Source organism: Drosophila yakuba, chromosome 2R, assembly GCF_016746365.2.
Source record: "Drosophila yakuba strain Tai18E2 chromosome 2R, Prin_Dyak_Tai18E2_2.1, whole genome shotgun sequence".
NCBI lineage: Eukaryota > Metazoa > Arthropoda > Insecta > Diptera > Drosophilidae > Drosophila > Drosophila yakuba.
The window spans coordinates 4,838,516-4,854,514 of NC_052528.2; positions in this window are offsets into that span (position 1 = coordinate 4,838,516).

Here is a 15,999-nt window from a genome sequence, read left to right on the forward strand (position 1 = left end):
GGCGCAACGAGGGGTGTGGCTGGGTGGTTCTTTGTGTGATGTCATGCAAATGTGGCACGTTTAAATGCTTCGGCTTGGCAGCTGCCCCAAACCAAAGGGACTGCTCTGGTATCGCTTACCAGACTTGTCTGATTTCGATGCCGAAATTGCCTGCTCACTGCCAATGGCATCAGGCAGTGCACTGCAATGTGAAACTTTTGGAAGTGGACTAAATGGAATTACTAAGTCAGCTTGTACTTAAAGCATAAATCTATAGAGTTTCGGAAGGAGTCTGAAAGTGTGTTCAGTAATAAAGAAAGTAATAGTGAAAGCTAAGTATCATCGAAAAATCAGTCAGCTTGCGCAAATAGATGGTTCAACCAGTTTGGCCATTCAAAAACAAATGAGCTCTTAACCTTTTTTCGGCAAGTGCATGGGGAGAAGCAATATTTCTCTCGGTGTAGAATAGCGACAACGACCGCAGGTGCAAGCGCAGCCATCTCCATCTCCATTTCCTTCCGCTACCGCCAGCTCGCTCTTTTTGCCACGGTATAGAATAACTTCCCCTTCACACTCACTTTTCTCCTTTTTTTGGCAACTGGCGGCAAGTGCACTTGAAGTGTATCGAATTTGTATGGATTTCGCTTGCAGCCAATAATTTGACACTTGCACTGCGCGCAAGTGGAACGAAAGCGGGCAGTCGGAAAGGCAAAAGGCGAAAGAGACGGCAGGAGAGTGGCAGAAAGAGACAGGGCGATAAGACAGAGGGACTCTTAAACCAAAAAGAGCGGATTCTTGAATAAAAGTTGGCATCGCCAGCACGCGAGGGCGCCATAAACAAGGAAGCTCGCTCGAGATTGTGTTACTCAGTGTGTTTGTGTGGGCATAAATGCATGTTGAGTAAGCAACAATAACACCCGCACACACACACATATACGTGTGTGTGCCCACCAACACAAGCGAACGCGAACGCAAACGCAATTGTCATCACCATAAAAATAACATAAAACTTTTTTACGACTCCTGTGGCCTGCGTAAGTCTGTTACAGCAGGATTCCCCAGGCGAAGTGGGGATAGTGATACTCATGCGGGCTCTAAGGATTGTGGCCCGGCATGTCCTTATGGCACCACTTCAAAAAGGGGCTGGCTAACCAGCCTTAACCCACCAAAAGCCCCAATTCGACATCGCTTATGTCACGACAGCCAGCTCATTAAAGTTGTAGCCGCTTCTTTTGTGCGAACGTGTGCTCGTCCACTTCTACTCCCATTTCCACTCGCAATCCCAATCCCACTCCAATTTCCATCCGAACCTCCAACTGCCACTCGAAGCTCCCCACTCCGCTTTAAATGCACCCAGCACCACCGCCACCACCACCATCGACCAGCAATTTATCTCAGTGCACCCACCCACTCATAATTCTCCGTCTAAATGCCTGTTTGGCGAAGCGTAATTGATAATGCATTCAATTGGCCAGCCAATTTGCTAAAGTGCCTAAGTGAAGTCGCCCCCGCCAGAAGTTAACAGTGGGTGGAAGCTCGAACTCCCCGATAGTTTTTACCTTTCCTTAAATTCTCATGGAATGGTGTCTTATGCGAAGATGGGTCTGCTAATAAAACATATTATGGGTTATATTGTGAAGCTGGTTGAATTTGTTGTGCGAAATTCACTTCTTCAGGGTTTTTTAATGATCTGAGATACTTATACGTTAAATAAAAGTGTTGTATTCAAAGATGTCGTTTGCAGTTAATCCCCGTGCAGAAAAGAGCCAACATATACGAAACCTTTATTGAAAACAGTTGCGTAGAGGCCTCGAATTACCGCAGGTATTGTGGTTTCAGGACACTGTGCGATACTGCAGGCTCCTGAGCTCCGCAGTTTCTGTTATTGGCCGTTGTCAGTGCACAGATTTAAAATCAACAACGGGCGAGCGACAAGCGACAGCAACAACAACAATGTCTGACCGAACTCAGGCGTACACTCATTTGCACTAAAAGCGGCATAAATATAAACAGGCAGAAGGCGCAGACCGAAAATGCAAAAAATAGAAGCGGAAAAGCGGAGGAAAATGGTGAAAAACAGGGACGAAGACTCCGCTCAAAGAGCAAGTGCAATGAGGAGCAAAGTGGGGACAAAGGTAGACTGCGTATCGAGAGGAGGCTGCAAATGAATGGCAGTGCAGCCAAACGTGTGCCCGAGCTAACGTTAATTTAAATGTTAATGCACAGCCATCAGCTCGTTGCCAGACCTCCACTACCCGATACCCCTTACCCCTACCCGATACCCCTTACCCCAAATCCATTCCCTATACTTCCAACCCGTCGGCTGTTTGCCCGCCGCTTCCGCTCTTAAATGCTGTTGACATCATTGTTGTTTGCGCCACTCTCCTTCTCTCTCTCTTCTTCTGCAAAATGGCCACTGGACAACGGCCGCCATTTGGTCAATGCGCTTGTTAGCACCGCCGATGTGCCACTTCCGGTTCGATCATCTGGCTCTGATTGCACATGGTACGCTCCAAAACTCGGAAAACATTCTCAGAGGCTTTAAAAGGACGAGAACGTTCAGGATAATCTATTTCCGGGCACTGGCACTTCTAGGAACTGATATTGCTCAGCGTGAAAATTATTGAAATGGGTGTAGTGCTGGTATCGAATATGCCGACTATAAACCTAAAAACTTAATTTAATGCAGACAGAACGATCAGGATATTATAAATAGCTTACTCTTACTATCTCTTTTCTCTACACTTAACTATGCTAATATTTCAACCTATATCACAACGTCACAATCATGGCATCACTCATATTAGATGAGCCAATTTCCATGTCATGCTCCACATTAACCCCAAAGAAGCTCCTCCTTTCCAATGCACGTCCACGTGAATCACTTAGTTTAGTGTTAATTAAATCGCTTTTTATTCCACAACCGCCTACAATTAGCCTTCATTTAAATAATGCTCGGGTGGCCAGGTGATGAGCTATAAGGGACGTTGCCAGGACAATTAGCCGGAAGCATGACTTTTCCACTTTTCCAAACCGTGGGTTTAATGAGCCATACGGGTTCCCCAGTCGGTGACGTTTTCGGTTCGAAATAAAAAAGGAAGCGCGGACCAACCCAAAAAAAGGATAACATATCCAAGTATACCAAGTATAGCTCCTCACACCACTCTCACCCACTTGCCAGTGTAATAGGGGTCAAAGCTCCGTGGACACGGCGGACATTAATTTCGCTCCAAAGTGGAAATACACACGCATCGAGGTTAGCTTTCCGTGAAAATGTCACACATGCGGATACGTGGATATGAGACGGGTATAATTTTTCATGCATATTTCAGGAGGCGTGTGCCTAATTAATTGCAAACATCTATGCGATGACATTGGCATAAATTGTCTTTTAATTTGCGTTCGGGACGGGACCCCTGCACTTGATTGATGCCTTCGCATGGGTGCGGTGTGACCCACTTAACTGCCTGACTGCCTGACTGCCTGATTCATCTCGATTCGCCCGATATTGGCATTTACAGAACGCTGCCGTTGACATTTGATGTCGGTCAGGATGGCAAACAACAGGAACCCGACCACTCGCATGTCCTTGAGCCCGACGGCTACATAATCGTGCCAAGTGTGCGAATTCGTTGACTGAAAATCCTCCGGAACGCCGGAGCAGGGATTTTAGCCACCGTTATGCATGTGGAATTAGCGTCTGCGGCTTCGCCTGCATAGTCGATGAACCGCCGGCAATTCGCACGCTTCCAAATGTTAATTTCGCCCGCACCGACATACACAGTATGTACACAGGTACTCACATTGCCATTCCCATTCGCAGTCCCATTTCCATTCCCATTCCCATCCCCCAACTTCACCATCCGCTGGTTAGCTGACTAATTGACCCAGACATGGCCCGTGAATGCCCATCGTGCTCCAGTAATCACGCATTCCACGTCCATTTCAGATTCAGAGGGCAGAAATAGGTCCGCGTCAGCGAACCTGCAAACCAGTGCCTATGGTCAGGGTCATCAATTGGGCATGCCGACCCACACTGCCGTGATTTTCATGGCTTCACGGCATTCACGGGCACTGAATCAAGTGCAGTCGGTGAATAATTATGCCTGCACTCAGCTGGAGTTCAAGGGTAAATGACAGTTGTCGCCATCGGAATCACTCACGTGTAATTTTAACTTTATGGTTACTTTCGGTTCCAAAAAATGAATCAAATCCTCTTTTAAAATTAGTAAAATATATAATATTAAACACGGTATTAAATAACTACACAAATGTAGTAAACAATATCTAACGGATGCCTATACGTTGAAGCTGATTACTTAGTATGCAATGAAATCCAACGCGTGTAAGTCGCAGTCCGCGGAATCCAGCTCATCAAGGACTGAAGACAGAAATTAACTTCTCAGCTTCGTATTTCATAAGCCAGCCACAATGCACGCCAACCGCTTGGTAAACCACTTGCCTCACAATGCCTCACAATGGCTTACAATTAACCCAGACGGTCAGTCTGCGTCCTTCTCCGGGGTTGGTTTCGCCTTAACTTTATTGTTCCGATAGGGGAATATAGTGGCGAGGGAGAGTGATGGAGAGAGGGGCTGGGGGAATGGCGGCAAACTTCCTTATAAGACATTTACCGACCGCACCTTAACCAAGCAGGATCAACATGGCATCCATGTATTATTTAAGCGCTGCGCATCCTTTTGCCGTGCCCTGCATAAAATTTCCTCCAGCGGAAGTTTGTCTGCAGGACGCAGATCCTGGCTTCCCAGTGTTCCCAACCTTCCCAATCGCAACCTTCTCCACCATCGCAGCCTTCCCGCTGCTCCTTGGCGTGCTTTATGTGTTTCCGCTCGCATTTCTTTTGCCATTTAAGTACACACCTAGTTTGGATTTTCCTCCTGCCCGGCCGCTGTCGTTCCTTTGTTCTTTTCGCTTCGACTGCCGGACGCTTGTTTATGTCTCTTCTTACGTCTTTGGTTGCCCAGCCCCCCCTCGCTCCCATTTCATTCCCCCATTTTTTGTCTGTTTCCCTTTTCGTTTTTTATTTTGTTTATGGCTTGTTTTGAACCTTGTTTGAACTGGTTTAAAATTTCTTGGCACAGCGTTCTCCCAAACGCTCCTTTTTGGCAGGCTCAACCGCAATGGACTGATGGCGAGGAGGGGCGGTGGCAAAGCTGAGCTCATAACTTTGTTACACACAATTAACAATTTGATGCCTTGCCAAAAAGCCTACGGCACCGAACAAAAAATATATACTTTTCATAGTTATTTGAAGTGCTTTAAGTACACATATTTTTCCAAAACCTCCTTCACAATTCATTGGAATCACTCAACTTGATTTCATTTATTTGCCCTACATATCCCCAATTCTTTGATTGCATGGTCACACTGTGCCGTTTCTGGTTGCATGGGCACACTAGAATCTCTTTGTGCTTATTCATTTTTTAATTCAAAGGATTAAATGTTTCTTTCTGTGTATGCACCAGCTCGTCCCCTCCTTTTCCACGCTACCTTTGACTGGAGTTGGGCAAACAAACCCAGAACTGGCAGTTACATTGTTCCTGCGGTTGCCAAACACCGACGACACACGAGCCTTTAAGTGGGCGTCTCTAATTGAAAAGCGCAGCCAAAAATAAAACACACGCATTCCCCATGTGGCCAACTGGGTGAGTGTGTGAGTCCCGGGCTCTCCTGCGCCGGAAGACTCCTTCTTACCTCCGACTTCCTTTCGGGGACAGGTGCGCCTCAAGTGCACTGCAATTGCTACGTAAATTTTATGCGCTGCTGAAACTTTGCTGGCAACGGGGTTGTAAAGCCGAGCTGAGATGACGCCCTTGCCCAAGCTAAGCCCGCAAAACTTTAAGGTCAACTTGTTACTTAAAGTTGCCTCCCGTGGCGTACAACTATCTAGAGATGGGATAACAGTGTGTTACATGTTTATCTCGCTCCTTATATTATTTAAGTGGGACCAGCCTTTGATTTATTGCATCATAAATTTTCCTAAAATTAGGTAATTATCCAATGTACGTTCTGCTTCCTTTGAAGTCGTGTTTAAGACTTGTTAATAACATTTTAAATACGAAACTATTTATGAATTTTATTATTTTTTCTTGACCATCGCTAGGCAGGCAAATGCAGCAGATGCTTTAGCATGGTAACTCGGAGTGGGTACTGCTGAAAAATTAGCCAAATGGCCACTAAGTGTTCGCTCTGCGCTTAAGCGGCATAAAAATGTGCAACTTTCCATGCAGATGCGCCTGTCGCACTCTCATTTCTTTTTCTTCTGCGACAGATGGCGGTGGAGGAATGCAGCTTGACCTTCACCTGGAATGCCAGTGGACAAGGCAAGCCGGCTGGTGGAAGGGCAGGGGCAGGAATGACGATGTGAAGATGGCTTTGCAAGCGATTTGAAAAATTTATTCGAAAATATTTTTGCCAGTCAACGATGTAACGACAGAACTTCAGCTTTGGGTCCTGCCCTGCCCTGCCATTCAGGCAACCAGCTATCCTTCCTGTCGTCCTGCATGAGAAATAGCTATGCTCACTAACAGGATATGCTGCCAAAAACATTTTTAATAATTTAGCACACATATTTTCACATCTTTGGTGAAATTCACTTTGAAGACCTTGCGCAAAGTATGCGCCTGATGTTGTCGAAAGGGGGTGTGGCTGGTTGGGGCCGCACCATACATACACATATAGAATATATGGGATATATATGTATATAAGGAGCAGCAGGACCAGCTGTCGATGCGCCGGCATCGCTTGGGACCCGTGTCGACATCAACGTTAGTGTTGAGTAATGCGAAACCAATTTTCGAGGCAGCATTATTTAAAATCCCAAACATGAGACAGCTTTGATGTCAAAAGTCGTGAGGTTGCAGCAGCAGCAACAGCAGCAGCAGAAGCAGCATCAGCCGACTTATGAAATATGAGCACTGAGCATCGTTGGAATCGCTGGCGGTAAAGACTCTCAAGGTACACACACAAATTAGTGGACGGCGCAGCGGGGCGGGAACGGGATGGAAAGTTGGGTTTGGCTTGGTTTGGTTAGGATGGTTGGTTTGGCTTGGGTTGGGTTGAGTTGAGTTCAGGTTGGCAAAAACTGTTTAACTATGCCTTTGATGTTCTCCAAATGCCGCCGGCGAACTCCGCACAAGTCCCTTGTATTGCAAAACTCCAAGTTGAACTCATTATGCTTAGTGCAGCTGTGCCTTGCTGTCGCTTTAATCCAATTCGCAGCGCTGCGCAGCGCGCACAGCCGCATGCCTTATTATGTGCTCCACGTGGCGGATGAGCAATATGCGCCGGCACTGGCCGCAGCGTCAACATTTGCCAGCACATACGAGCACCGCCAAATTGATTTCGTCCTGTCAGAGTCGGAGCAGTTATGCACGAAAAGAAATGCATTTCAAATGATGCCAGAGTTCTTTGTTTCATTGAACCATTTTTGGTATTTATTCATCTTCAACGAACTGTAAGGCAATGGTTAAAACATTGAGTGTAGTAAACATACATAAAAAACTTTATTTTTTTAAAAAGATTTTAGCTTAATTTAAAAATAATCACTTACATACATTTAAATTTAATACTTTGTTTTGTACAGTGCAAGGCTGAAAGTCTCTGAAAGTAACCGATTTCCAAACGAGTCTTGAGCTGGACAGCAGATTACCGTGTATCCCTTTCGATGTAGGGTATTCAGGATGTGTATTGCAGGGCATTCAGCAACTCACCCACTCTCCACCCTCAGCAAGTTGGTTAGTTGCATTGACTAGTTTGTTGGCAGCGCAAACATAAACACCCCTTTACGTCATGCGTCGTTTGAAAATTGAATTTTAATACACAAAAGCAGTCGCTGCTGCTTGTAGGGACCGTGAGTTGAAAGTTGGGATTTCGGTGGTGGTGGTGGTAGCTTTTGTCGAGGGATTGTCCTTGTGGGCCCTTGTACATGGAAATTACGCCTAGACAATTGAGCTGGCATTTCTTTGGCTCAGACTCGGCCTCATTTGGCTTAGTGCATTACCTCAGTTTCGGGCCTGGGCAGGACCTTTTATGAGCCGCCATTAACGAAAACGAAGTGCACTCGATCCAGGCAGAATATTTGATATTTCCCTGGCAGTTGTCGAAGTAATTTTCCTGATTCGGTTTGCCTGCAGAGTTCTGCCTATTCGATTACCTCCACCTCCTCAGCTGACTCTTGATTCAAATTATGGCCGTGTGTCTTTGGACGTAATGACATTCCGGACCCAAAGTTGTCGACGCAGACAACTTCATGGCTTGCTCATTGATTTCCTAAATAAATTTGCCAACTGCAGCTGACTTTCTATCTCATTTGGCCCGTGTGTTATTTATTTACCAAAAAGTGCATTTGCCATTTTGGCCCTTTCAAAATCAACCGAGTTCTGAGCGAGCGAAGGACTCGAAGGCGAAATGCTTTGGCAGCGGGTAGCAAAAATCTTGAAATTAAATTTTCAAGCAACTTTCACTCGAGCGCAATGCAAACTAAATAATTCATGGCAGCAGCGGGGCAAAGTGAGTTGTGCAGCACCTAGGGGGATGGGGGCTGGGAAATGAGAAATGGGGGCTGCAGGGGAGCAGCTGGCCCCAAGGTGTGCATGTGTGTGTATGTGTAAGGGAATACATTTAAATAAACAGCAGTCGCCGTCGCAGCGAGTTAACTTTTTGCCAAGGACCTTTGCAGACAGACCGCTGTGGGCGGGCTGATACCGTGGCCTTAAAGCACTCAATCACTAAGAGAAATAGTCCCACCTGCAACGATCCAGTTCAAGCTTATTATTTTCTAGAAATTTAAATTATTAAAAAGGCATATCAAATATAATATTTGGAAATTCACTTGTCAATAGCTTTCCAAGGGATAAAAATCCATTAAATTGATAAGCAATCAATAAGTACATGTATGCATAGTTTGTTTTCAGTGCAGCCACTAACTGCGTACTGGTATTGGTGGGGGAACCCTTTCTGTGCCGAGTGCTTTTGTGTCCTAGCTGCCATCGTATCGTCATGCCAAAATAGGCAAGTTCACTCAGGCAGAGCAATTGCACAAATGGCCAATTCTGCTCGTAAGTAGACTTTCCTACGTTTCGTCAGGGGTGCGCATTCACATTCACATTCGCATTCGCTCCGATTCGTTTCTTTTCGTTTCAGTTTAGTTTCGGTCCTGCTCAACTCAGCTTAGTTCAGTTCAGTTTAGTTCAGTTCACTTTGGCTCAGAGCCCCCGAACTCTGGCTAAAACAGTGCAATTCTGTAAACATCTAAGTGGGCGAGCTGTGTGTACGTGTGCGGGTGTGCGAGTTTGAGCTGGTGTGTAACGAAGCATAGATAAAATAAACAAAACACAAATAAATATGTACGCTGCATGGCCAAAGTTTAAAGTGCCAAGAAAAAATCAAAATAGAAACTTTTTCCTTTGCCATGCTGATTGCATTTAACTTCGTACTGGTCATTTCAATGTGTGTTGTGTGTGTGCCTTGCGGGGCGAGTGGGGAATGGAAATGGAACGGAAATTGGTACGAAATGGAATGGAACGGAAGCTTGCTAAGCAGCACGCAATCTTACGTATTGCCGGGGATGCTGGGATGCTGCATTTCCGCAAATGTACTTGAGCCATTGACCTGAATAAGTGATATTGAGCATCAATTGCCAACATGTCTCGCATTTCCAAATTCTTCACACACTATTAATTACATATAAGTACTATTCTGTTTACACTAAAACTTTCAAGCTGGCAATTAACATAATCCACTCGTGTTTCTCTCCATTTGGATAACTGATGGATGTGCTTGTCTAAGGCCAGAGACTTGTTGACTTGTAATCGCTTGGAATCTTGTCAAGAATCGTTCAGTTAAAATGAAGCGAAATCGATATCCAATTTAAAAGTGCATATTTAATTTAAAAAAAACCCGTTAAATACTCTCTAATTAGTTTTTTATTTTTTTGTAGAAAATCATTGATATTAATATAAATAATGGATGAAGGAATAAATAATATATAGTACTTTTTTTCCGATTTTAATTTATTATAACAGCTTTTTGAACCATTTTTTCTTTTCTTTGAGACGTTTAATCAGGTATTAAATTAAATTCATTTAAATAAAAAGTGGGAGTCCAATTATTTCCATTTTTTGTCATTGTTTTATTTTTCTGCGCTTTTTGCTCGATCTGTTTGGATACAAATAGTATTAATGCTGGAAGGTAAGTAAGTTTGCAGCCCTGGAAGTACTCGAATTACCTAAACTTAGCAAACCGACTTACAAATTTTCAGGGTTAAAAAGGGATATTTGCCTACTTCTTGGCCCAGAATGAGGTCAAGCGATTGTTGCCATAACGCTGATTGTATTTTTATGCACTGCCATCGATGCAGTAAATTCAATTTAACGAAGTCGCCGCCCAACGTAATTAAATCCACGTCTACTTTCGTCCAGCTGGATGTGGATGTTGTTGCTGGCTCATTCGATTAACTTCAGCCGGGACTTGGCCATATGGGGAGTGGGACCGGAGCTGGACAGGAGCTGGACCGGAGGAGGAGCAATGGCAGCGGAAAACCAGTAACTGGCAACTGAAAACCGGCAAGTTGAAACTGAGAAACCGAGACGAGGACGAGGACGAGACGGAGCGTATTTGCTCGTGACACTTAAACACATGCGGACCAAACTGCTTTATGCTTAATTGAGTATTATCCCTGTTGCACATGGAGAGCGATGGAATGGGTTTATGGGACGCGGGCGGATCGGGAAGATGCAGCATGTCTGCAAACAGAAGCTCTGTTTGCTTAATAGCATGGTCAGTAAATTTAATTAACTTCCCTTAAGGATACATGCAACATATAATAAAAGCAGTGCAGCACCAGTAGCAACTCAAAAGGACAAAACAAAGGCGACTCGCAAAAAACAACGGAAATATCAGGCTGAACTGCAGCAAGCCGAATCTTATATGTCTCTATTACTGGCAACAGAAAGACTGACTAGCATTAAGATCCCAAATAATTACTAAATAATTCATTAAGATCATTTAAATCACTTTTAACAGTGTGCAAAAGCATGCAACAATATGTTTTGAACTAGGAGGTTTATGGTTTAATTGTTCAAGAAAGTGATATTTTCATTGCCAACTTTCGGCCACCTTTACCATACTACTTATAATTCTTATATATTTTATATATATGTAGACTACAAGATATCGGGTTAAGGCTAACATACCCTCAGCAAGAGTATCAAAAAAAGAACGGAAAAGAAACAGAGGCGAAGGAGACAAGCTCCAATGGCAGCCTGTCCCCATCTTTGGCTCAAGTTGCATTGGGATTATACACACACACATTCGGAGATATATATATAAATACATTTATATATAGAGAAGGCTGAGATGGAGAGCGTGGTAGAAGGGGAGAAGGGGAAGCACAAGACTTGACTGGCTCCTGGCTGATTGTTGGCTTGCCGTTGTCCTTTGAGATGTTGTGCAAACAAGCAGCTTAATGTCAGTCGACACAAGACAAACACAAGCACAGAGCAACACACATACACACACAGGAAGAGAGAGAGAGAGAGAAAGAACAGCACGCACACACGGACAAGGGAACACAGAAATTAACTTCTTTTTGATGAGCATATGTTGCACAGACGAACAAGGAACAACGAACCCAAAAAGCTGACTGCCGGGAATAAAACACGCCCGCAGCTATCATTGCCGCAAATTATAGTGCGCTGGCCTCCACGTTTATTGGCAGCAGATGTGGCTAAAACCGCCTCTTAGCCCCACTTAACCGACGATCCCCGTAGCCCAGCATCCCATACGGAATGCATTCCGGCTCAAAAACTGATTCACATTCCGACTTCGATTCATAATTCATAGGCATCCACTTTGCATGCCCCACGGCGGTGACGCGTCACGTTCTCCTGGTTAGGCACTCGCTTCCTGGGCTCCAGAATCAGTTATATATATATCTGTATATATGCCTGGATATGGAATAGCTACATACATATACATATGTGCTGCATTGTCTTGTCTAGCCACGTTTGGGCCATAACAAATGATGCACTCGACGGCGGCACGGCCAAAAGTTCGCTCAAGGTGAATTGAATGTTGAATTGTAGCTGCTCCCTGGACTTTGGACTCTAGATTTTGATTCGGGGTCCGCGGCTGCCGGCTGCTGGCTGCCACTTGAATGGTTGATTATCCTCCCAGCAGACAAATGTTCAAACGTAAAATGCAGATCCATTCAACCGAAAGTTCAGTTTAAGCACAGCTCGGCATGCGGAGCTTGAAAAATTGTTTTAGATTTATTGGTGACACACATTTTTAATGATCTATAGAATAAAAGATCCACTTAACATTAACTAAGTTAGTCAATAGTATTTGCTTGGCATTACCAGTTAATTTTTTGTTTGAAATCGAAATTCCTTATCATGCAACTCAATCTGCGAGAACAGTTTCACAAATACATTGTAATCATAAGAAACTTTCATTTCCAGCTGACACTTGGCACCCACTTCTTCCACTTCTTCTGCTGACCAGTTCATATACTTCACATCACTCATACGCAACGTGGTCCGTTTGAAGGCCTTTATTTGTGGCCGAGTGGAGGAGTCGGAAATCACGGCGCAACTCTGATGAGGCGTGCAATCAAAGTCAAGCAGCTGTAACCCCAGACACACCCTCTTGCGGTAGGGCTGCCATGGGTTAAGGGCCCCGGGACTGGGTGCCTCAAAAAAGGTGCCATTAATATGGCCGTTAACATTGCGGTTAGTGGCGTTGCCTTCGCACTTGCCGCATCGCCTGCGGGCAGCGGCGTCTCATATTGCCACTTGCCACTTACCCCGTGTGTGTGTGTGGTTGTGTCTGCGTGTGTGTGGCAGCTGCATTTAACACTGCCATCGACAGCGTTTCCGGACGTCCAACCAGAAGGACGGGCGGATGGACGGACAGACTGTCACCGGCAGTCGGCTAATGCCGGGTACCGCGCAAAAGTTTAAGTTGACTGCCGCCAGTAAAAGCCATTTAAAATTACGTGCCTGGATTTCACGCCCTGGCTGCCTAGATGCCTGGCTGCCTGGCAGCCTGGCTGGTTATTGAGAGCTTGAGTACGTGGACAGAGGGCCACCAGGCGACCAGGTTTGTCACTTGAAATGTTGCAGTTTCCCCAGCTGCACCCTCGTATGTTGCACATAATTTTCACATAAACGAGAGAGGGCCTAATATAAAAAATTCCCTCAAATCGTGACCGGCAAACGCAAGTGACTCCAAGGTAGACACATTGACTTAAAGATCCTTCGCGTGGTCGAAACCCAACCCAAACCCAAACCAAAACCATCCGAAAATGCAATCGTCCCGGGGGGCAAAAGACTCTCCGCCCCATTCTCGCGGTCGTTGAGCGCCTCCGATGTAATAAATAAATCAACTGCAAAAAATGTTGCGCCCGCATCGACATTTTAAGTGTTGCCCATTGACTTTTGATTGCTTTTGGCCGGGGCCAAAGGCTCCGGGGATTCCCGCTGGCCGATGGCAACATTTTGTTGCACACAACGCAGCCAAAGCAGAGCTCAAAAAATGGAATGGAAAATTTAATGAGCTAGCCAAAGTCCCAAGTGGAACAGAATGTTTGCGGAGTCAACTTTTGTTTTCCTCTTCCATTTTTTTTTTTGTTTTTTTTTTTTTTTCCATTGGTCAGGTTTTTTTTTCTTCAGCTTGGCTCGTTCTTTCGTTTGCTCGAAACTATTTTCAGCAAATTTGTCAAATTAAATTGCATGTACAAGAGGCCGCCATCGCATCCCTTGAAGGGCCGAAGTTCGGCTGCTTGAGAGGATTGAATTAAAAAGTTGGTGTGGTTGGCGGTGGCAGCTCTGGAGCTCCAAGTAAAATGCCGCAAATTAATGTGCATAGTTTTTGTTTCGGTGCTCGGTGCTGCGTACTCGGCTGCGGCCTGGCATTTAATTAAAATTGTTTACTAAATATGCTTAAATTTGTGCTCTGCCAGGCCGATCCCGATCCCAATCCCTATCCCATTCCCACACCCATTCTGCATTCCATTTTGCGAATCAGGTCAATGCACAATTCAATTTACGCGCCTGTGTGCAAAATCAGTCTCGGCGAACTCGGCTTTGTTACCGGAGTGACAAATGTTAATTAAGGCATTTCGCGCCTCGACCTTTTCCTTCACCCCCACATATCCATCCCCACTCCCCCCCGCTTTGTCCGCGGTTCGGATTCCGGCTTTGATGGGTTTTAATAAGGTCCAGAACGTTAGTTGTCCGCCCTTTGCCGGCCTGTTGAGTGCTCGCGAATGCATAAAAGTCAAGTCAGAGCTAAGCAAAATGCATTACAATGATAATGCTGTCGTGCTTACGGGCCGACTTTATGCGCTTACACGGGGAGAAATGATTGTGGCAATTGGAGTACCTCTCGGGATCCCACAGGCAAATGAGAACTGCTCATGGTATCTAACAAAATATTCAATTATCTATGATTGCTTGTATTACCTGCACTCACTTCCTTAATCGTCTGTAGTGAAGTTGTAGTATATTCATTAAATTGTACCCCTGAAATGTAGCCATATTTTTCTATCTGTGGTTCGGTGATGTTGCTGCTGTTGCTGCTGTTACTGTTGCTCTTGCCGCGCTACATAATTCAGCAGGACATGAACTGACAATAAAATTTAGTGCTGAGCTCGCATAATAAAGTCGGCCGTGGATGAGAGAAGTGGCAAGGAGCTTGTCCAGCTCGGGATTTCTGTGTTGCTGTTGCTGTTGCCGTTTCTGCCCCTGTTGCGCCCCGGCAGCAACTAAAAAGGGCTAAGAACTAAAAGCAAAGTCATGCGGCCAGCAGCAGTAATGAAAAAGATGAAGAAGAAGCTGCCAGGCTGTAAAACTGTAAGTTGGCATTAAGTTGCAAGCATAATGAAATTATTTCTCAGGCCGCCCCGACGACAACAGGATGATGGCAACGCATCGCTGCCACTTTCTGTTGCTGCTGCTGCTGATGTTGCTGCTGCTGCTGCCACGGTTCCTCAGCTGGCGAGGCGTCGGCACATAAATACTTCATGCTTAATTGTCCTTTTGGGTGTAATTTCAAACGCTGCCACGCACACAGCAGGCAACGCACGAGATGACAGCTCTTAAAGCCGAGCTAAAAGCCAACCCTCTGCCCCATTTTACACCCCTTAACTGCAGCTTCTTTCGCTTTGTTGCCTCTGCGTCATTCTTTGCGCTGTAATTTTAGCGCTTGACACAAAAGTTGCAATTTTCGCCGGCTAGGAGCTGCAGAGCGAGTGAGTGAGAGGGGTTTTCGCGGGGAAAAACTTGCTGATTGAAGTAGAAGGAGAACTCTACCGGAGAACTCTACTGACCAGAAGAAAGGAATGAAAGCTAAATTTAAGGCAACTCCCAACTTTTGCTCGTTAGCGTTGCCTTAAACCAAAACCAAACTGGCTGCAATGGCAACTGCAACACTTGCTGCAATCGCAGCGGTGGTCACACTCATGGGGCGCCGGCCCTTAGCAATTCGCTCAACCGTGCTCTGGCCACACTCGAGCCTCATTCAAACATTTTACATTTGCACAACCATCCTGCGGTCTTCCAGATGGAAGGCCTTCGTTTGTCAATGGCATGAATACACCGAGGTCCTGAAAGAGCGGCCAGCAGACTTTTGTGAGTGTTTATTGAGAGCTCAATGAGTTCCGGGAAAAGTTAATGAAGAAAAATTGCAATAATCGGGCTGGCCAGCAGCTGAATGAAATGAATGGACTTAACACAGTAAATGCAGAAGGTAAATAAAAACCTAAAGCATTTTCATCTCAAATTTTAGTTATATTGAGGAAATATTGAACATATTATATCTTAAGTAGACGATATTAAGTGTGGATCTAGCACAGCAAATATTTTTAAAATTAATTCCGTTTATTCATGCCAAAAATGGTTGAATAAGCAAGAGATTATTGCATCGCAGATATTCAACTTTCTAATGCTATTTCCAAGGTATAAATTCATAAACTGATTGCTTGACTAAACGGAA